At 42.5% G+C, this 23,816-nt stretch overlaps 1 long non-coding RNA gene across 3 annotated transcripts; it reads left to right on the forward strand.

Moving 5' to 3' along the window:
• The first annotated feature begins 12,595 nt into the window (after nucleotides 1-12,595).
• On the forward strand, nucleotides 12,596-23,614 carry LOC148126931 (uncharacterized). Of its 3 annotated transcripts, none has more exons than XR_015741734.1 (4): nucleotides 12,596-12,860; nucleotides 13,478-13,548; nucleotides 18,593-18,663; nucleotides 22,064-23,614. It is a non-coding gene; the product is annotated as an uncharacterized LOC148126931 (long non-coding RNA). The 3 variants fall into 3 exon arrangements; XR_015741735.1 differs by having other exon boundaries at nucleotides 21,846-23,608; XR_015741736.1 differs by lacking the exon at nucleotides 22,064-23,614 and adding an exon at nucleotides 21,687-21,722.
• Nucleotides 23,615-23,816: the final 202 nt, after the last annotated feature.

The raw sequence follows: 23,816 nt of genomic DNA on the forward strand, positions 1-23,816 counted from the left end.
AGTTTAGTGGGTTTGGCTAAAGGCTAAAACCTTTTTTGGCTAATTAATGGTTTATTGTGCCATGAAAGCACAGCTTCTGACACAAATGCAAAGCAATCAATTATCTGGACTGTCAATGTAAGAGATACTGGACTCCATCTTACAATATGAACTAGCCAAAGAGTATTGGATGAAGATGCACATTTTGCCTGGCACCCATTTGTTAAAATGGTCTTTCTTGGCATGAACGACAGACAGAAGTTTTCTCTTTCCTTCTCTGTTATGGAACTGAATATTACCTCAGTGCCACTCTTGGTCTCCAGTGCTCCTTGAAGGCCCAGGGGTCTGCCCTAGAAACAGCAAAACACCACCGGCCCATGGTGCCTCTGCCAATGAAAATGGAGCTCCATTTTCAGTGGCAGAGGGTTGCAGGAGACCATTGCAGCTGAAAACGGAGCTCAGGAACTTGTTTTCTCTGGCAGAGCGCTTGGGCCACCACAGCTGCCTCCGACACAAGTGAAGTCGAGTTGGCCTTGCCCAACAGGGCCACGCCCACTAGCCCCCCCCAGGTCAAACACAACCCTGATGCGGCCCTCAATGAAATCGAGTCTGACATCCCAGTCCCAGGATGAATGATATTGATAAGGAACATAAGAGTGTTACCCTAAAGAGATGCAATAAGGAAAACCTGTACAGGGAGTCCTCAACCTTCAACCACAATTGAGCCTAAACTTTCTGCTGCTAAGTGAGACAGTTGTTAAAGGGGCATTTATGACCTTTCTTGCCACAGTTGTTAAGTGAATCACTGCATATGTTCAGTTAGTAACACAGTTAAGCGACTCTGGCTTCCCCACTGACTTACTGACTTTGTTTTTCAAAAGGCTGCAAAAGGTGATCACATGACCCGGGGACACTGCAACTGTCACAGTGGTGGGATTCAATTTTTTTTTACTACCGGTTCTCTGGGTGTGGCTTGAGGGGGCGTGGCTTGGGGCTGTGGCAGTGGAAGTTTACTGTAAAATCCCCATTCTCTCCCCACCACACTAACCTGCTTTCCTCCTCTGTTCTCCTGTGCAGGGCAACAAAAGAAGACCCAGACAATCTGCTGGGACTCGGGAGGCAGAGAATAGATGGGGGTGGGGCCAGTCAGAGGTGGTATTTGCTGGTTCTCCGATCTACTCGAAATTTCTGCTACCGATTCTCCAGAACTGGTCAGAGCCTGCTGAATACCACCTCTGATCCGTCACAAATATGAGTCAGTTGCCAAGCATCTGAATTCTGATCACATGAGCATGGGCATGCTGTAACAGTCATAAGTGTGAACAACAGTCATGTCAGTTTTTTTTTAGTGCCGTTGTTACTTCAAGTGTTCACTAAACAAACTATTGTAAATCAAGGACTTTCTGTATGACACTCTCCGCTTGTCTTTCAGTATCTAATGACTCTTTTGTCGAAAATGTGATCCTTCCTCCAAAAGTGGAATGGAAGCAATTTGGGGCAAAATGTGGCTTTAATTTAGTTGTCTGTTTACACTCCTGACTAAGCTCAGCTCAGCCAGATTTAATTGTCACCATTTTCAAACACAACAAAATTGAAGAGGGTTGCATGAAACACAATTCCCTACAAAAGCCGTAACTATGGTATCGAAAGGCCCAGTTCAAAACTCGGCTGTGTAAACTGTTTTAATTCTGGAGAAAAGTACGGGGTTACAAAAAAGCCCTGAAATCCAATCCCCAGGCCACCCCTTTCCTTCAGCACATGTTCCTCCTTTGAAACATTTAGACTTTGAGGTTCAGATTTCCTGAGTTGGGCAGTCTTGTCATATAAATAGATTAAAGGCTTTGTAAAAAGTGGGCTGGGCTGCATTTGCTCTCATGTACACATGAAGTCATTGTATAATGTGCTTTTTCTTCCTGACTAACTCCATACTTTCCCTGGTCAGCTCAGCAAGCCAGATGATTACTTGCTCATCGGATAAGGATTTCTCTCCAAGGCTTCTAATGCTCCAAAAAGATGGCTTTCCAAACCCCTGTGCTGGGAGCAAACCAGTTATTGTTGTCTAGTGTGAATCTAAGACTAAGATGACATAATGCAAGTGGGACTGATTTCAAGATACATGCAGTGAAAATACTACATGTATCTGCCTGGTCTAAGCTTGGATCACCCACGGAAAGAGCAAATCTCTCCATCCTCGGCAGCTGGAAGAAGTTGAAGTGTAATTTGTGATATCAGACATTCAGACTACAAAGTTTTGCTATTCACTGCACAACAAGATGTGTGAGGTACTGATCAGACTTGGAGGGAATTTGGATTGATCGCATTTCTAATTTCATAAGAAACCTCAAGCTTTCCATCACTTTTCTATTAGCCAAATGTTTTGTTTTTCAAAGTGTTTAACTTTTCTCAAAGTTTTCAGATAGTTTCCATACCAGGGCCTTAAACCCATTTTATTCCAAATCAGATGAGCTACTGGTACCAACCTAAGCTGGCAGATAATAGACATGATGATTCTTGGCCTTTCCCAAGGCCCAAATTGTTGTAGTTCGAAAGGAAGGAGAGGCTTAGACCAGGGCATGCAATTAACAAGTTTATTGAAGGAACAGTGGTTGTCGCGTCTGCCAGCCAACGGGCAGACTAGCTTGCGAACAACGGCTGGCTTGGCTTGACAGCCGGCTTTATATAGCCGGCTGTCAAACGGCGCCAGCCAATAGGAACGGTTGTTGAACCTGCTTAAAGAGCGGACCCGGTTGGAGCCCCAACCGGTTCCCAAGACATAACACCCCTTCCCCCTAGATGGGAACACATATAGTCTTTGAGATACGCCGGTGGTCTGTGTTGGCGACCCGAGCGACGTAACTCAGGAGAGTCATTGGGCGAAGACAAGTTCGCGGACCCCTGGTCAGGGTACGTAGGGGGGCGAACAGGGCTCGGTGCAGGAACTGGAGCCAGGGAAAAGTCTCTGCCTTCGCTGGGGATAAACGGTGGTGCTCCCGGCTGGCAGTACCGGTCTACTGCCTGCTCCCTCTGCTCCGTTGGTGAAGGGTGGTCACTCTGGGGATCACTAGCTGGACCTTGGAGTGGCGCCCGCGGCTCATCTGGTGGAGACGGGTCTGGGCCGGTCAGGCTGCTCCGTCGTCTCCGCAGCTGGTCCAGGTGTCTTCGCCACACACAACCGTCTTCAAGTTGGACCCGATAAGATCTCGGACCTGTGACAGCCACGACTTTCCCAGCCACCCACAGTGGGTCCCCCGCGTAGTTCCTAGCAAACACTAGGTCCTGAACTGCGAAATTCCTGGCCAGACTGTCAGACCCCAAAGGGGTGTCTGGACAGTAGTGGGGGTGCAGCCTGTCTAAGGTAGTCCTCAGGCGTCTCCCCATCAGCAGCTCAGCCGGGGATTTGTTCGTAACTGTGCACGGTGTGGTATGCTGGCTTAGGAGGAATTGAGACAGTTTAGAATGCCAATCCACTTGGCCGAACCTGGCTAACGCCTCCTTGGCTGATCTGACTGCCTGTTCAGCCAACCCGTTGCTGGCGGGGTGGAAGGGGGCCGTGAGGACGTGTCTGATGCCTAGATTGGTGACATACCTACTAAATTCGTTCGAGGTGAACTGGGGGCCATTATCGGAGACCAGTGTGTCAGGGAGTCCGTGAGTTACGAAAAGGTGAGTCAGGGCTTTAACAACTGCCTGTGTGGTGGTCGTGGGAAGTAAGGCCACATCTATCCATTTTGAATAGGCTTCCACGACCACCAAGAAGGTCTTGCCGTGCATTGGCCCGGCCAGGTCGATGTGAAGCCGTGACCACGGGGCATTGGCACTTTCCCACTTTGTGGGTGTGGCGGTTGGCGGGGCTGCCCTAGATTCCTGACAGGGTCGACACGAGCTTACCCACTTGGCGATCTGATCGTCCATCCCGGGCCACCAGACGTAACTTCGAGCTAACGCCTTCATCCGCACGATTCCTGGATGGCCCTCGTGCAGCATCTTCAGGACGGGTATGCGAAGGGTGGTTGGTATGACCACTCTGGTACCCCACAATAGGCATCCCTGCAACTTAGAGAGCTCTAGCTGGCGAGTTTTAAATGGGGCGAAATCAGAAGTTCAATAACCCCAGGAAGGCTTGTAACTCGGTTTTGTTGGTAGGCGTGGGCGCCTCGTGGATGGCCTTGACTTTCGATTCCACCGGGTGGATGCCTGAGGCATCTAGCCTGTAGCCTAGAAAGTCCACCTGTCTAGTGGCGATGGTACACTTCTCCCGTTTTAGTTTGAGGCCATGCTGCCTGAACTTCTCTAATACTGCCCTGACTCTCTGGATGAGTTGGGGTCTGTCCCTGGCTGTGACTAAGATGTCATCGAAATATGGCACTACGCCGGGGAGACCTTGGAGGATTTGCTCCATCAGTGATTGGAAAATACCTGGGGCTACACTTACGCCAAACTGGAGACGCTTACATCTGAATGCCCCTCTGTGTGTAACTATGGTCTGTAAGTCAGCTGTTTGGTTATCCACGGGGAACTGTTGGTATGCCTGTGACATGTCCAGTTTGGCGAAAATGGTGCCAGGTTCGAATGTGTGTAACAGGTGCTGAATGACTGGGACTGGATATGCGCTAACCTGTAGATAACGGTTGATTGGCGTCTTGTAGTCAGCACAAATTCTTAGATTACCGTCTTTTTTTAGCGGGGTGACTATTGGGGTCTCCCACTTAGCGAAATCTGTGGGTTCTATCACCCCTTGTTTTAGTAGTTTGTCTAGTTCCGCGTCCAATTTGGGGCGGATGGCGAAAGGTACTCTACGTGGTTTTAAGCGAATGGGGACTGCCTGTGGGTCTACTGAGAAGGAGATGGGAGTGCCCTTATAGCAGCCTAACTCACTACTAAAAACGTCAGAGTAGTCTGTAAATAAGGAGTCAACATCAGAAGTTGAGACAGCATGGACTCCTTTTATACTAAGGCCGAGAGAGGGGAACCAATCCAACCCCAAAAGACTAGGGAGGGCACCATTAACAACCACTAAAGGCAAATGGCCTTTGAAGGTTTGGAATTTCACGAGAAACTTGCCTTTCCCGAGGACGGGGATGTTCTTTCCTTGGTAGTCTCTCAAGGTGAGATGGCACTTTTGAAGCTGGTTCTTTGTCAGTCTGGGTTGGATCTTCTTAAGCGTGTCCCAAGATATGATTGAGAGCGCTGACCCGTGTCTACCTCCATGCGGCAGGGATTACCTTCTAGTAAGACAGAAAGTGTAATTTTATTGGGGGTGTAAAGTGTGTGGTTGGCTTGGTAGCAAGTATGGCATTTTTCTACTTGCCTTTGGGGAACAGGAGAGGAAAGAGATCTTTGTGGAGAGGTGCGCGCTGCCTGGCAGACTCTTGCGAGGTGACCTTTCTTGTGGCAGTTGTGGCAGGTGGCGTTTCTGAACCTGCAAGATGCCCGGGAATGGGAACCTCCACAGGTCAGGCATAAAAGAGTTTGTTTTGGGCCACTGTTGTTTCTTGGCCTCGCTCCTACCTGCGGCTGTCTCGTTGGTTTGAGGCGATGCACATCGGAGTATTCTGCAGGGTCATCCTCACTAACCGCTTCTTCAGAGTGTACGGAGGAAGTGCTGGGTCTGGGAGCGGTGCCCTGGATCTCAGCTGCGGACTGTGCTGCAAGTTCTGCAGCTAAGGCTTCTTCAACTGCCTGGGGGAGGTTGAGGTCTCTTCTAGCCAGCAAACGCCTCTGGAGTTTTAGATCCCTCACCCCACAGACGAGTTGGTCGAGCAGCATGTCGTCCAAATAGTTCTTGAACTCACATTGTAGAGCTGCTGTCCTCAGGGCTGCCATATATTGATTTATGGATTCCCCCTCGGCTTGCTTCCTCATCCTAAAGGCGAAACGCCTAGCAATCTGAGACGGTTTTGGTGAGTAGTGGTTGGATAGCGTTTCCACCAACTCTGCCCATGGGACATTCCCGATTTCTCGTGGGGCCAGGAGTGCTGTGGCGGTGTCGTATACTACAGCCCCACAGTAGCTGAGGAAGTAGGATTCTTCCTCTGCTCCGAAGCTTCAGCCAGTCCAATGGCATCGATAAAGTGGTTGAAGCGATTCTTATACGAATCCCACTTTTCCTCATCAGGTTTGAAAGGGGGGAATACTGAATTGACATTCATTTTGGACCCCTCAGTCTCTTGGTAGACTGGTCTACCTCACTGGGAGCTCGTTGTCTTGGATTGATGCTGCTTGAGGGCGTTAGCGGCTGTGGCTACAGTGCCCTATTCTCACTCAAGGACTTCGGCTTTTCTGAGGCGCTTGAATTTTCGTGCTCTTTTGCGAGCGTTAGGCGGCTGTGGCTGTGGTGCTGTACTGACAGCGCTTTAAAATTCGAGCCCTTTTTCTTATAATTTTTTTTTTTGGCGAGGCGGCTGAGGCGCTCGCAATTTCACTTGGAGACTTCACTTAGTGACAGCTACTGTAATTAGTGCCCTTTTGTGATCGAGGCGGCTGAGGCTCTCAGCGCCGTAGCTTGCTCTAGAGGCTGCAGTTCAGTGACAGCCGTTAGAATTTTCGCGCCCTTTTTTTTTCGCGCGCGCGGGCGGCTGCGGCTTCAGCGCCCGACTTTCACTATCCGTGGTGCTCTAACCGTCGCGACTTTCACTGACAGCGCCCGGCCTTCTCTAACCGCGGCAGATCTAACCTGAGCAGCTCTAACACTTTCACTTCGCGATGACTGGCTGCTGAGTCCGAGGCTCAGTAAGCAAAACGGCAAGCGGCTGCGGCTTCCGATGACAGGCTTCTGTTCCTTGGGAAAATGCTCCTGGCTAGCCTTCACATCCCATCCTCGTCGCCAGTGTTGTAGTTCGAAAGGAAGGAGAGGCTTAGACCAGGGCATGCAATTAACAAGTTTATTGAAGGAACAGTGGTTGTCGCGTCTGCCAGCCAACGGGCAGACTAGCTTGCGAACAACAGCTGGCTTGGCTTGACAGCCGGCTTTATATAGCCGGCTGTCAAACGGCGCCAGCCAATAGGAACGGTTGTTGAACCTGCTTAAAGAGCGGACCCGGTTGGAGCCCCAACCGGTTCCCAAGACATAACACAAATAATGCAAAAATGGCCCACATTTGTGTCTGTCTAATTCTCTCCCATCCATTTTTTTTATTATTTTAAAAGAAGTGTTTCCTTAATCTAAGCAATAGATAATTGAGCACACAAATACACAACTTTTTCTTCAAAGGTTATCTTCCCAGAAGGCAAAACATAGATTGTCCTTCATAATTTAAGAAGTACAGTAGGAAAAATTCTCTTCCTTTTCTGTAAATTATTACTCTCTAGAAATTGTATTTGCTTTAAAAATAGCTGGTCTTTGCTGGCTCATTGACACATTTAAAGACTAATTTGGTTATTAAGATGTAAGCAACAAACAACCATCAGGATTTCAATCCACAAAATCCCTTGTTGCTACACACATACTACTGTTTAGTGTCGCATGAGTCTTGATTTTTTTGCAACACAAACCAAGGTGTCATATGAGTCTTGGTTGCTTTTTCCTGGTAGCTACTTTTCTTACAAACTGACCCTTTTCGTGGAACATCCAGGGGACTTCATCATTTAGTTGTTGTTCTCCTGAGCGTTCCTCTTTTTTTGGGGGGGGGGGTTCTTTTGAAAATCCATAGTCTTCTGATCCATTTCTTCAAAGAAGAAGACTTCACGCAAAACCTATCACAGGAGGCTCCTCCTCCCTTTTCAAGCAGTACGGTGTTGATGCGCCCAGCCATGTTGAAGCCCATATGCTGAAAAGTGTTTAAAAAACTGGGCTCACCCCTTTGAGATGCCAGTTTGCATAAAAAGGTAATGCAAATTGAGGCCAGCATAAAGTAGAGATAAGCTGGCTTTTGCTATCTAGGCATACACTATGTTTGGGGTCCATAGGAACCTCTGGCTGCTCACAAGCACACCAGATGTCCCACCTGCCAGTCTGAAAGAGTTGCGCAGAACGAGGCTTTCCCCAGTTGTACTAAAGAGCCCAGTGGCTGTAGGAAAGCAAGACATTTCAGTGACTTAAACAACAAGTACAGGACTGGACTGAAAGTCTATGGAGATTCTCTGTCATCCCAGTCTTAGTTGTCCCAAAGGTGCTTTTTCAAGAGGCAACCTGACTTTCTTGTTTTTCTTTGAAGACATTTCACCTCTCATCCAAGAAGCTTCTTCAGCTCTGACTGGACGGTGGGAAATGGGAGGATTTATAGTCCTTGCGGACAGCTGGTCATTTGCATTCTTTTTAGAGAGTTGTTAAGGCTACCTGGAGGTTTATCTGTGTCGTCAGGGTCACCTTTGGGACTGGACTGACAGGCTTCCATCAGATTCCCCTGATCAAGGGAAATGAATTCAAGGAACCAATAGTGACTTCCAGGACAATAATCACCATTCTTTCAATGGGGGGCTTATCATAGAGGTAAAAGAGCAGAAAAGATGCTAAAAGCGAGCAAGAAGCCATCAAATCATTTTTAGGAACATTCATGATCTCTCCAATTCTCTCCTCAACGCTAACCACATTTTAGATTTCCATATATATTTAATACAAGATGAGACGTGCTATATCCCACAACTAATTACATGTGAGCATACTTTGCCTGCTGTATAAACCATGAAGGAACAACCGGTTTTGTGTTTTGTCACAGGCTGCATCCCTTCAGGGCTAAGCTGTTAAAAGCCACAAGATGGATGTCTTAGAAAAGGGGCTCAGTCACCACACCTATACGCTCTTTGATGACTGTCTTTTTCTCTAGTTGTCACTAATTTGCTGACTTATTTTTCTTGCTCTCCCAAAAACAGATGGGTAGATCCTATTATTAGTGGACTGAATTGCTTGCAGAAGGATTTTTTTAATTAGGCAAAACAATTTAAATATCACTTCCAAAACAAGGGATGTAATATTTCCATTATATTAAATTTAGTTAATTATATATCTGGATATATATACAACACAAATACCTGGACAAACTCATTTATTATGTCAATTAATCGCTGGAATATTAGGGCTATATAAAACTCACCATGCTATTCTGAGTGCAAATCAATGATTTCCAAACTTTTTGTGCTATCTGTGTTTTCTCGAAAATACAACCTGCTCAGAAAATAAATCCTAGCTTGATTTTTACACATGTGCCCAATATAAGCCCTATCCCCAAAATAAGCCCTAATTAAGACCCCAGCCACTCCTGGGTGCATGGGTAAAAATTAAGCTAGGGTTGGAATGGCGGGGTGGGTGGGGTGGAGCTGCCCTACTACTTACCTTTGGATAGTTAGGGTTAGGGTTAGCCCATTTCTTCTTCAGGCTTTCCTGAGGCCTCTCTAGCCGATAACAGCGCTCAGGAATGATCTGGAGCTCTGTTATGGGCTGCAAAGGCCTTTCCTAAAGGCCTTTCCTGACTCTTGCTGGCCTTGCTGGCTGAAGAAGTTCCTGAAGGCCTCTGACAGCAAAAAGGAGGCCGGGTGCGATGCATGCAAATGAGATGAGTCAGGGGAAACATGGATACTTCTATTGGGAGCATTTACTTCCAGGAAATCCTGTTCTGCCCCTGAGCAGCATACTGGAGAGGAGGTTCAGTATCATCACAAGAAGAATAATACTTTCTGTGGAATTTTCTGAGTTTGAATATTAATAGAAAATTTTCAATTATTATCCCCTACCATATCTTAATTAGACTTTTTCTCTCACAGCAATTATGCAAAATCTAGCAACATTTAGTAATCCAGTTCTCCTGTTCTAAGAAGAGAAAAAAATGTGTTCCTGCATCTTTGCTGGCCTTTTCCTTCACTGGGTGTTGTAGAACCATATTGTCCATTTAAAATTATAAATCACAAACACTGAAGCAGAAACTCAGTGTCATTTGAAGTGCTTCAAAACCTGAATATTCTGAAGCCTGCCTGTCAGAAATACAATACTGATGGATAGGGCACTGTAGTGACCAAAAGGTTGTGTCAAAGATTCAAAAGGACACTCACAAAGGGCGTTGGTGAAGGCAAAACATCCTCTTCATGTGTTAAAACAATCATGGGCTTTGGAAGCCTGGATGCAACCTCCTTGGGTCTCAGGATCCCAAGACAATGTCTATAGATGCAGAAATCGCCAAGGAAAGCCTTCAAAGGAGCCGAGCTGAGCTTTCCAGAGGATGCTCAAGGAGAAATAATTCATTTGCTCCAACACTCTTTGCAACAGGCTCTTTTCAAGGGCTTTGCATAGCCCTTGAACACGTAGAGTTCTTCCACGGTGCCTGGATGACTATTTGAACAGAGGACTAAGTTGTAAGCTCTCTTCAGGTTTAGGCATTCAAATACTAAGGTGTTCTTTATGATGGATTGTGCACCTGGAAGACATAGATAAATCTGTATGCTTGTAATGGGGGACTAAGACCTTTTCAGTTCTGCCTATCCCCGGTGGTATTACACAGTATGCAAAAGGCAGCAGCTGTTAAGATCCTCCCACGTAACAGACAAGAGTTATTCAAGGTCAAGGATGCTGAAGAGGCTGAGGAAAGTTTTAGCCACTAATCAAAAGGTAAAAGTTAAAACCTATTATTTCAATTTACAGCATACCAGATTCCAGCCAGAGAATGACTTTTTTTTTTTTAAAAATAGTTGAACAGTAATTTCAAACAGTGAAAAAGATATAAATTAATACTAATTAAAAATATAAAAACTGCAGGAAAGAAAAATGGAAAAAGAAAAATAAGGATATAATAAAGAAAAATAGACTGACTTTCCACCCTCATTACAAGTATAAACAATTTTAGTAACTTATAGTATCACTTCTCTTAAAATATAGCAAATAATCTCTTCTTCTCATATCCCATCTCTCACCTACATAAACAAATCCTTATAGCCGCATTGATCAGCAAAAGTCCATGAGGATTAGAGAGATAACAACCTATCTGTTTCAAATTTCATCAAAGTAAATCTAGCATTAAAGGCTGGGAATGGGACCTTCTTCATTTTTTAACATCCAGTACTGGGTATACCTACTTTATCACTTAGCAAAAACAAAAACTAGTATTTTCATCTTATAATTTATCAATAGATCTTCTGCTTCCAATTAGGCTGCTAAAGGCTCACAATGTTCTCATTATCCTGAATGAAAAACCCCAACAGCATCTGTAGAGACTAACACTCCCATTAGGTAACCCACTATCCAGGGGAGGTGCTTTTCTTTTGTAAATCTGTTCTGTCCCGCTGATCAAAAAATTAAACAACAAAGCGAAAATACATTCTGCTGCAGCGTGTTTTACACAGCAACAGGGGAAGACAAGCTGTCCTAGATTGTTATATACCTTTTAAATATAAGTGTCCTTGTGGAGCGGTTTAATCAGCGCAAGCAGCCAAGGATATGTTGAGGAGACTTCTAGTTCTTCCAAAGCTTATCCCTACGAACAGCATCAAAGGCCAATTTTAAATCTAAAGATAGCACGAAGTCTCCCTTGGACATGTTGGACCAAAGACATATTTCTTTGCTCAGTGTTTAAAAATCAGTTAGTGAGCCTTGATGGTCATAATTTCTCTTGCTCCAGGCAATCTGCAGTTTCTATAGGAAGTGCCTGACATAAAGATTATTTACAGCAGACCATTCATCAAGCTAACAGAATGACTCTTAGTGGAGTCTGCTTTCTTACTTTTCAGATTGGGACAAAGACAGAATCCCTGGGTATATATAGTGATCTATCCATATGGGAAAAATTCTGCCAATCCTGGGAGTTCCCAATCCATAATATATTTTAACGATTCCGGTCCAGTCTGTTAACTCCCCTACTCTGACTTATATGAGGCTTGTTAATATACCTCAGACTCTTTACAATGGAAACTGGTAACATTCAGCACAGAAATTCAAATCACTTGTGCCAGTTCCAGAGTTAGTGAATAAGTAAAAAAAGAAAAAAAGCACAAGCAGCCAAAAACAGGTTTTCTCTAGCTTTCTGTGTCAAACTGGCAATCAACAACTTTTTTCATATTATTAACTTGTTTTAAAGATTCTCTTTGTTTTTATCTTGCAGGGGTTCTTATGTGAGATAGATGGCCACATAAGCTCTTTAAGTAGAAAAATAAAATAGATATTCTTTGTGCAATCTAAAATGAAGTTTAAATTACTCCCCTTCTTCCTAGCACAGGCTTTCTGGTTGATATACAGTAAAAGGTGGACTACAGGTAGTCCTTGATTTATGACCATAATTAAGCTGGGCTTTGCAGTTGTAAGTCATTAGTGGTTTTTCAGTAGGTCAATAAATGCCTGCATTGAATTTCACAATCTTTCTTGCAGCAGTCATTAAGTGAATGCGGCAGTTGTCAAGCAAATCCAATGTCTGCAATGGGCATCTTTTGTCAGAAATCAGAAGTGGTTTCCAGCAAAATAATAATAATAAATTGCAGTTGTGTGACTGTGGGACACTGTAAACAGCCAGTTACAGAATGTCCTAACTGCAACCACATGACCCTGGGAGAGACAGGGCAGCTGGCAAAACTTTGAATCCAGGTCATAGGTAACCCTGAGGAGGTCTGTTGTAACTTTGACTGGTTGCTAAGCAACCGGTCATAAGTCCAAAACTACCTGTATGTGATTTGCAATAGCAGAGATTTCAAGAGGCGTATCAGAAGATGCACATGGGATGGTGTCAAATGCTACTGGCACAAATATGGGAGCAGAAAGCTTCTCTTTGTCAAAGCCAGAGAACTCAAGAGATTCAGGCAGTTCGAATGAGTATAAAGACTTATTGCAAGCTTAAGCTCTCTACAAGAATCTGACCAACTGGCTGTCAAGAGAAATGAGCAGGAGATAAGAGAGGCATTCAAGATGGGCTGGACTTAGATCTCTTGTAGGCATGCAACTACTTGTGACTTACAACGTGTCTGAACCAGTGGTGAGATTCAAATTTTTTTACTACCGTTTTTGGGGCGTGGCTTGGTGAGCGTGGCAGGGGAAGGATACTGTAAAATCTCCAGTCAGAGGTGGTATTTGCCGGTTTTCTGAAGTACTCAAAATTTCCTCTACTGGTTGTCCAGAACTGGTCAGAACTTGCTGAATACCACCTCTGGCCTGAACCCTCCCTCAGGTTCAGCCTGGTTATCTCCCATCTCATCCCAGGCTTTTGGAGGCTATTCTTCCTACATTTATCAAAACGTAGGGGAAAATCCAGAATTCATTTTAAAATTCTCATTTGTGAACTCTGATCAAATCTGCCATGGCTCTTTTAATGCTGCTCATTCTGACTGTGAAAAGGAACGGCAAATGGCTGGTACTGACCCCTGTCATCTTGTCTGGCTATTAGCTTCTCTGCTGAGGAGAATAATTTTGGCTCTCTCATTCTCCATGCTACTGTGGGACACCCCACATAATCACATTCTCAGGAAGCACTTGAATGTTTTAAGAAAACTATAATAAAGTAGCATGGTTTTATGATTTTGGTCTGGACCCTCCAAATCCTTTCTTTCTTGAGAAGATGTAGACACAGTCATTTAAAGTGTTCTTGCTTTTCAGACACATCGCAGCAATATTGAAGGTGGGAGGGTGTATTGTGTATGATGAATCAAGAGCAAGATGTGCTCCAGGTAAGTGAAAATAATCTCTAGTTGCCCTCAGGGGGGCGGGGGGGGAGGCAGTGGGAATAATTCAAACTTCACCTCATGTATATCATCCAAGGACTCCCGGTTATCTGCAAAGTTTTGTTTGCGTGTTGAGGTAGAAGATGCAGTTAGGCATTCAAGTGCATTATCATCAGAAATCTCAAAGCCTCAATGATTAACGTTTTCTGTGAGCAGCAGCCAAACCACTGGAAAAACACAAGTTGGTATAACTTGGACAAAGAAAAGGAAGTTTTCCATTAGTGGAAAAATGAGTTAGATATCAGATTGGTTAACAGACAGTAAAACTATTTTTGCATTATTCCAGCCTGGTGACCAGTCACTAACGTCATTTCAATCTGGTTATACAGGTAGTCCATCACTTACAACAGTTTAGTGACCATTCAAAGCTACAACAGCACTGAAAAAATTTATGACCATATTTCACACTTATAACTGTTGCATGAACACGTGATCAAAATTCAGCACTTGTGACAGATGCAGTGTCATGTGATCACGTGATCATTTTTTGCAACCTTTTGACAAGCAAAGTCAATGAGGGAGCCAGATTCACTTAACAACTGTTGCAAGAAAGGTTGTAAAATGAGACAACATTCTCTTAACAAATGTCTCCCTTAGCAACAGAAATGTTTGTCTCAATTGTAGTCATACTACCTGTACTGGAAAGTAAAAAAAGTTGGGTTAACAGCTCCGGGGTCTTCAAACTTGACAGCTTTAAGACTTGTGGAGTTCAACTCCCAGAATTCCTCCTCTAGTCATGTTAGCTCAGGAATTCTGGAAGTTGAAGTCCACAAGTCTTAAACAAGTTTGAAGACTCTTGAGCTGAACTGTTCCTTTTAGTGAACCCTGACATTCTTGTTCTCTTCATAGTTACATAAAGTGCAAACTGATTTGTTTAGTTTGGTTTATTAAAATATACTCTCATAGACCACATAAATGAAAACAACACATTATACAGAATCCAATAAAAGCTATTCATGTCTGCACAAGATACACCTCAGGAATCACTCAAGTCCAGAAACTAATTGTCTCAGAGATGGGAATAAGATTTTGAGACTTCCCATTCCTGATCATTTAGTAAGTCATACACAATTGCCATAACCTCTCCTAGGTGGCTGAATACCATAGACACAGCTGTCTAGTCTTGTCCATGACTTCAAGACAGTCCATTCAACATACTTTCCTCTCAGTGGTGGGATTCAATGTTTTTTACTACCAGTTCTGTGGGCATAGCTTGGTGGGCATGACAGGGGAAGGATACTGTAAAATTTCCAGTCAGAGGTGGTATTTGCCGGTTCTCCGAACTACTCAAAATTTCCACTACTGGTTCTCCAGAACTGCTCAGAACCTGCCGAATACCACCTCTGCTTCCTCTTGGTGGTTTTGTGATGAAGTTTCTGGCTGGCTTGTTTGCCCAACTACTTCTTGGCAAACAGTTTTGAAGGAATGTTTAAGGTCAATTCCTTTTATCGCTCATAGTCAGAAATTATTCAAAAAATAGCAGCTGTTGTTTGAACTGACTGGAGACATGATTAGAAACAAAATCTGCAATATTTAAATCCCCCTTGACATATCTCATTATTTTGTAGGTCGTTGTTTTTTTCATGAATAAATCAATTTTACCAGGAAACAAAAAGAACCAATGAAATTTACTATCCCAGTTTGAAGTGGTGATAGACATGTCCTCTTTGTGTTATTTCTAGTTCTGATTCCAGTTTTAACATTTCACATTTGTTGGAATTATTGAAGCGATTAAAAAGATTATTAGACCACACACTGAGTCTTTGGCTGCAGGTTTTGAGCTTGTCTGAATGCCTCTGAGTTGTATCATTTTTTTTTTCCTGTGGTTCCTGCATAGAATCTCTAACAGCATCAAGTTCCAGACACAACAAATGTTAATGAACCACATTACAAATCTATGACAAAAGAAAATACAATTGACTGACATGATACAACAAAACTACAATAAGGGGAATAGCCAGTTATTTTCTATTTTCATGGTCAAACTCCTTTTTTAGAATTGTATCCAGTTTTGGTGCCATACATTTTTAAACTGTCATGTCTAAAATTTGCTAAAACTTTTTTTTAAAAACCTATTAGACATGGGTAGATTGTTGCATATGTGTTGTGGTGACACAATTCAATTCCATTTTTTAAGTTTGTTGGAAGTCCAAATTTAGTGCCCCAGATCTTTTGGGACCTCATTTGCAGACCACAAGAAAGCCATAGACTACAGATAGAAGATGTCATTCAAGTAAATCCTAACTGCTAACTCCAGTTCTACAATTTTATGAAATTACTTTGAAGGACTGCATTGATTTATACAATGGCACTGTTAGTTCCAGTGGAGCCAAGTGTATGTTTTCTTGCAGCTACCAGTTAGGTTGGGTTTGGTGATATAACATAAGCTAGAAGCTATCAGAGCTCAGCCCCTCTGGACTATGGCCCAGTCTGCCTTCTGTTATGTTTTCATAAATGTACAACAATTCAATCTTCTCAAAGAGCTCCAAGTCAGCATGCAGGATTATAAGTGGAATTAACCTTCTCAGAAAACATCATCCTCCACCACAAATGGAAAGGTCTGCTGAAAATAATTGCAAGGTCACTTGGCAGCTAAGATCAGATCACACCACATCCCCCTATCTTGACAAAACAGGAATGAAAGACATCCAGATAAGGGTGGAATGAATTGCTTAACAGCCTTTGTGATGTTATTGAGCTGGACTGTTCCATCCCATTCCATTCAGATGACATCATAACAATGCTTTGGAGTGGGCTACAGCAGACATGCTGGAAAGAATACGAAGCCTTATAATCACAAGGTGGCTTTCACCTCCAAAGAGTTGCTTTAAATCAAAGGAAATGGAAATCACCCCAGGCTGACTTAAGTTCTCTTAAATTTAGACACCCCAAGCTGACTTAAACTTTCTCTGCTCACTTCCACGAAGTTGGCCAATACACTCTCACAGCAATACTTTGCTTGCATATTTATTTGACTCTGAGCATCATCAGATTCCAATAAATATATTTTTTTATTTAGTCACAGTTTTGTTCCACATAGCACTCATAGAACTCTCAAGTTTCCTTTTCCCACTATGTATTCAAAATGGACAGTGATACATATATGTGTGTGTGTGTGTGTGTGTGTGTGTGTGTGTGTGTGTGTGTGTAGCTGTGTTTGGGTCTTTTCCCATGTAAGATTAAGAGTATCTTGGCGACGTTTCGGCAAGGTCCCACTCGCCATCCTCAGGCTGGTGCTTTCGGCTTGCACTGGCACGGCCGAAAGCACCAGCCTGAGGATGGCGAGTGGGACCTCACCAAAACGTCGCCAAGATACTCTTAATCTTACACGGGAAAAGACCCGAACATACCTAGACCTACATACCTGTACCTGTGAAAATCTATGAATATATATATATATATATATGTTTTCTTAAGTTTTTGCAGGTACTTACATGTATGTATCAGAATGATATACCTATACAGAAGCCGGATGATGGCAGATGAGATTCTGCCGAAACGTTGCTACAACTTTAAAAGCACAACTACAATGACGTGGGAAAATACCCGAACAAAGCTGAACGCCATATATATGTATATATATCAATCGTGTGTGTGTGTGTGGGGGGGGGTTACAGGTATATTTATGTATGTATATAGCATTTGTATATGTGTGTTACATATGTGTTTGGGTAGATATATACTTTCTCTTGAGAGAGGCAACAGAATTTCAATTTTAAAGTGGACCAGTGCGCTCACAGTAAAAAAAAAATGACAAACTTATCTATTTTATCTAAATATTGTTAAGATTATTATATTATGGCACCATTATATTCATGTTCAGTTAGAACTAAACCTTAAAATTATGGCTACCCTGTTCAAGATTGATTAGTTATTCAACTGACCTTGCACAATGACAAAGAACACAATATTATTGTGAAAGGAAAATGTCCCTGAACTTACGAAAACTTCAACCATCATCTCTAAAAAGAGTACACAGAAGCAAAATTAGACTAAGTGTATATCCACTTAGGATGCAAACTGCAGATTTGCCCATAACCAACAAATGTGTCCATGCACCATGCTTGTGTGCAGGGATGGGCTTCAAAATTTTTAGGGGTTCTCTGCCTGGTTGCTGGGTGGGTGTGGCCATGGCGGTAATGGCCTAATTACCTCCTGCACCATGGTGGTGGCAGGTGTTTTGTCCCTCCCTGGGCTCCGAAGGCTCTCTGGAAGCTGGAAACAGGCCCATTTCCGGTCTTCTGGAACTCCCAGGAGGCCCGTTTTTCACCCTCCCCAAGCCTCCACACACGCCTTGCACTTACCTGCGTTCAAAACGGGCCATGTGGGGACTCCTGGGAGGGGAAGGGCGGGGCCAGCCAGAAGTGGGATTTGGGGTTTTCCAAACTGCACAGAATCTTAGCTAGGGACTCTCCCGAACCCCTGCAAACTCCCAGCAGCCCATCCTGCTTGTGTGTCTGTGCATATCCACGTATCTACCTAAAGTCAACCATTAAGTTGGGTTAGAACTAATAGTGTTAAATCCAGTTATTAAACTAATGATTACACTTAGTTGCCTAACATTTACAATTATTTAATCCCTAATCTGCATTATGGTTCCTAATATCCCTTCGTATACAAACTAGGGTTACTTAGAGAAGCACAAAATATTACATAGACATGCTCTTTTTCTTTCTTCCAGTAGAAATAGCAACAAGAAAATAAATCAAGGGGGAAAGAAAGATGTCTATACTGGAAACTGAAGGGAAAGTGTTGGGATGAAACAGGATAGAGAGGAGAAAGGAGAAGGGGTTGATTTAACAAGAAAAGTAATAATTTTTATTTTAAAAAAGTACTGGCTATTATTGCAGAAAAAAATAAAACCTCTTCAAGCAAACTTCCTCCCATAAATTATGGCTAAACTTTCAGCTGTTTTTTCAAGACCTTATACACCTGTTCAACAGTAATATCCTTGCTCATTTATACTTCTTGTTCATTTCTTGATTTTCAGTGGCTTCTTCTGTTCTTGTTAGCAAATACAAGAATATCCTTACCCTCAACTTATGTCTCTACATCTTTCAGGTTAGTAAAAATAATTGCTTACGGGACAAGTAAGATAAGCAAGTGTTGCCTTAATCAGAAATGGGGTTGATTCTGGGCAATATAAGAACAATTAAGCAATTTGCCCCCATTTTATAGAAAAGGGGAATGTTGCATGCACCTAAATTTCATTTTCAATCTCAGCTGAATCAGGTTGCCTTAAATACTGCTGATCTTTGTTTTTTTTCCCCATTGTGTTTGCTTTGAATTCTAGGCCAATAAAGTCACAAGGAGGTTTCATTCTCCCTGTGATATCAGAAACAAACTGTATGCTACAAGCTGAGGTGGATAACTGTCAAATGACCTTGCAGAAATGAAAAACAGCTGGATTTTCTGGGAGGATTGGCACAGTAATAGGAGTCTAGATCACCTCTTGCCTTTCTGCTCTAAGAACTTCACACTTTTTTTTCTTTTTCACTAGAAGATTCTTTAGAAAAAAGTTCTAAATGTGAAGCAGTTACAGAAGTGGTCAGTAATTCAAAGGAATGGATAATAGGGAGCCACAGAAGCCCAGCCATGTTTGCCCTCAAAACTGAAAAATCAGGCCTTCTCTCCAAAGGTCAAAGGGAGGGAAAAATAAGCCATTCTCTACCATTTCTCTTACTGAGTTGACAATTCCTTAGCTGTCTTGCCTTAAAAGTCACAAAAAGTTTGCATAAATAACTTGGGCTTTAAACCCAATCTGTCAATTTCCAGATATGTTAGGTTTGTACTTCCCAGAAATTCTAGTCAAGCTTAGCACAAAGCTTGTATGAGAAAGGTATTCTAGGCTTTATGTACAGTGATTACAAAAAATTAAGCATTTCAGAAAATTATGCGTGTTTTCATACTTTTATGCACTGAATATGATGACACACTAAAATCCTATTAGCGTTCTTCTTCAAACCACACTGAAAATTAGTCACTTGGACACTGTTCTGGAGAGAAAATAACCAAGGGATAAGATAAGACACATTATTTGAATTCACTTTGCAATATCTTTAGACGATTCTAGGCTACAACAAACCCCAAATCCAACTGATGGCATCATAATGGCACTGCCCTAGTCACTGGAGTTCAGGCCATCATATTTTTTTAGCATGGTCCTTGGTCATTAAAAAATTCACCAAAACTATTCTTTTTCTGCAAGCAGCTGGACTGAGTCAACAATGGAAGAGAATCCCTGAAGGGAAGCACATGATTCTAACATAACAGTAGGCATTATTTTACCTTCTGAAATAAAAGAGAGTTGAAGTCTCTCTATTTTACAGCACACCCTGTTGGGGAGTCATTAGACAGCAGCAAAGAGATACAAAACTTGTAATGCTACGCTGCCATCTACTGGTTAGATCTTGGTGTATCCAAGACATCTTACTCAATAAATAACAGTAAATGAGGTGATTCTGGCAATAAACACCAGGCCACACATATAATTTCTTTTTTGAGGCATTGCCCATTTGTTTTCTGGCTCAAAGGCAGTGACAAAGACAAAAAGCTCAGAAACCTGGTTATGGAAACATCTCTCATGTATTTCGATTTGACAAGACAAATGGGTAGTCGGTGATCTTAAACAGAAAAATGGTTACCTTGGCTTTTACATGAAGTAGTGAAGGTGACTTCAAAGGAATTATGGTGATGTCCACAACTTCTAAAAAGTTGGGAATCCAGATTTATATAATGACAAAAATGGAACAATTTCACATAAGACAATCATTGGTTATGAACACTAAACCAATTACTGTGGGATTTACCCATGAGCTACTTAGTAGATGACTATGCTAACCCCTCCAACTTCTTATCTGAGCTAAGGGGTTTGAAGAGGAGTACAGAGATAGTTTCAAAGACAATCTGGCAGCTATTACAAAAAGAGCAACTTAGTCTTCAGTAGGAGGGAGGAAGAAACTCAAAAGTTTTCCAGGCTGATTCTCTTGGATAAAAAAAGAAGGAAAGGAACACTCACTCAGCTTTTGAACATTCTATCTTTTTATAAAACAATGAGTAAAGTTGCATTTGTTCCTGTGGTGTCTATTTCCTGATCTGGCCTCACAAGGTCAGAAGAAACATCAGCTTCAACTGCATCCATCATGCCGACACTTGGTAAACCAGACCCATTCTGGCCAGCACCTTGGCCCACAACCCTGTTGTAGCTGCCTCCCATCCTCTAGCCTCTGGCCACCCTTTCATAGGACTAGAATTGGTGACCTGTATCAACTGGGGCCTTCAATCTACCAGTAGAGCAGGTTCACGAGGAGAGAGCAGCCAATCTGTGAACACCCAAATTTGTGAACTGCGCTGGGTGAGTGTGAACATTTAAACTTTGCTAAATGGCATCATTTGTGGCCTTAGATGATGCAGGGCCTGGATGCTCCCAGAATGTAGTAGACTGGCTACTGATAGAATTGTCTTTTCATTCTAATATAGTTGGTTTTGGTTGCGATGGCTTTATCATAGGGATTGTGGGCATGGGGTAATAGGGGTGGGACTAAGGGAAGCTAGAGTACTTAAGTGGGATGTTGTAGAGGCTTGGACCCATCTGTCTCCAGTTTTAGGGCAAGTGTTGCATTTGTAGCAGGGTTTTTATCTTCCAATAAAAAAACTTGCTTCCCAACAAAATCCTGTCATCTATAAATGCTAAAGGGGCTGAATAATCTACATGCATAGATGTCCACACTAGCTACTGTGATGGAGACAGGATGAAACATGCATAGTGACATCACAACATAACCATCCTAATGCCAGATCCAAGTATGTAAGCTGTTTCATGAATCATGATGCATGTTTCATCACTTTCTCCAGCCATTGTGGGTGCCTATGAATGACGTATTTCCTTGCTCAGCAAACGAACGTTGATTTGCTACTGTGAAGATAGGTCATCCCTACAGTGGATCTACCTCTCCACTTTCTCTTGAGGTAGGGAGATGTTTTGGTCCAGCTTCCAATGGGAGAAGCAAACTAATTGTTTAATATTTCTGTGTTGTGTTGGGAGATAGTGAGGTTCCTCCATTCTTCCTGTTTTTTTTGGCCAGAATTAAGGAAGCAATGGCAGAAAAATCCAAAGATAGATGGAATAGAAGGAATGGATTCTTTCTCAGTAGGTCTTCATTTCCAGGGAGATGCATTTGCCCTACCAAAAAACCTTGCTGAGAAAACCATGGCTTTCTTTTTCTTCCCTCCTCCCTGGACAGATTAATATGGAAACATACAATTGACTTGCAGCCTGGTCAATTTCAGCCTTCAAATGTGATGCAAAAGAAGAGAAGTTGGTAGTGGAGAAGAGGTGATATCTCTTTTAACGCTGCTAGTGCCTGCAGAAATATTTCTGCTGTCATAGCTGTTGTCCAAATTTCACATTCTGCTTCCCCTTTGCAGTTCCTTAATATAATTTGTTTTTGAAACAAATCAGGTATAAATCCCTTTTCATCACCAAGCACATTGTCCTGTTATGAGGGGACATGGAGAACAACATGCCATGAAATGAATAGATGAGCTCTTCCTCAGCCAAAACAGATACCATACCTGGGACTTGGATTCAAGATGCCAGAGTGAACTAATAAAGAGCAGGAGACATCGGGGGACTACAAATGAAGCTATGGATTGCAAAAGAAGTAGCTCCAAGGTTGTTTTCAATTTGCTCCTAAGCCAGAGTATGGCTTCTCCTGGAGTCCAAGCCAAACGGGCCATGGAAGAAGATAATGAGTGAATAAAATGGATCATACCTGGACCAGCAACTGATTCTTGATTGGGTCATCCCCAGCATCGTAGTTTGTGTCCACAGAAAAATATTTATTTGAAGAAGAGATAAACAGCACTTCAACTCCAGAAGAACTAAAGAAAAATGTAAGCTGTATTTATGGTGGGCTGAGGATAAGATGAAGATAGCATAGTGTATTCCTGTCCTTTATATATTATTAGCAAGGCATTTTTATGGCTTAAAGGGATGTTAGAAAGACTCCAAGGATCAAGAGTCTTGAAAGAGTCACTCTTATTATCAGCCTTTTAAACCCTACAATTTGGGACGTGACTATCAGAAAGACAGTCTCTCCTTTTATGACTGCATTTATCCACCCACCCTAGAAATTATTTTATTAGGTTCCTTTGAATTGTTTTTGTGAGACAGGTAAAGTTGACGACAATGACAAAAATCCCTTCAAAGCTACCTGTTTGAACTTGGATGTAATTTAATCCTCTGACTGGAGTAGCCATTCGTTCCACTCAATCCAAAAGTTTAAAAGTTACAGTTTTGACCACATGCTGTCAAGGGAAGCATGAATAGGATCAGGTCTGGCATTAAAGAAGCAGCCCAGAGATGTCCATAGGGGAGGTTTAAAAAATAAAAAAAAACTCCCGCCAATTTAATAAAAGCCCTGCTCTGCTTTTATCTCTGTTACACATTAAAAAGGGGGCGGCGGGGGGGGGAGAGAGAACTTTAGTTGTGCTGATATGGATGCCACTGTGACCTTTTGATACCCCAACAATGATCCTGCGACAAACCCTGAAGCTGTGTTTGAAGTATGAAATCAGGCCTTAAGTCCAATCCAGGGACTGGTACATAATTTAACTTCCGTTGTAAAAACCAGCCTGATTTTTAGATCAGACTATTTGAAAGATTGTAGTTTTTTCCCCACATGAATTGGCTTGCTTTTAGGACTTGGATGAAAAAGCTTTCTTTTGTCCTACTATCAGCAAAAGCATGATGCATGATGCATGATGAGAATGTTTTGAGTATCAGTTCTCAAGCTGCCCCATTTTTTTGTTTTTGTTTCAGCCAGCCAGCACACTTTTGATCAGGCACATTTTTGGCATCTGAACTAACCTGCTGCCAAAGTAGCCTTTAATCTAGTCAATGCTATTAATGCTTTTTGACTGCTGGGTTTTTTAATATGACAGATTGTGAAGCTTTATAGATAACTCTGTATATTTCTCCAATTTACTTCAATAAATCCTTCTAGAGATATAACCGAGTCTGATGTTTCTTTCATTCTTTCTTTTTTTTACTGAAGTGTGTGTTGTTTGGCATATTTTGCTGAAATTCCCTGGAGTAGGGTTGTTGTTTTCTTGCTCCCTCTAATGGTCTCAAAAAAAAATCAACAGGGTTTTTTTTGTAAACATGCAAACATACACTTTCAATCATAAAGAATGTGCTAATAGCATTTACA

Source organism: Pseudonaja textilis, chromosome 2 (assembly GCF_049901715.1).
Source record: "Pseudonaja textilis isolate UNSWEBS1 chromosome 2, rPseTex1.2, whole genome shotgun sequence".
Classification (NCBI taxonomy): Eukaryota; Metazoa; Chordata; class Lepidosauria; order Squamata; family Elapidae; genus Pseudonaja; species Pseudonaja textilis.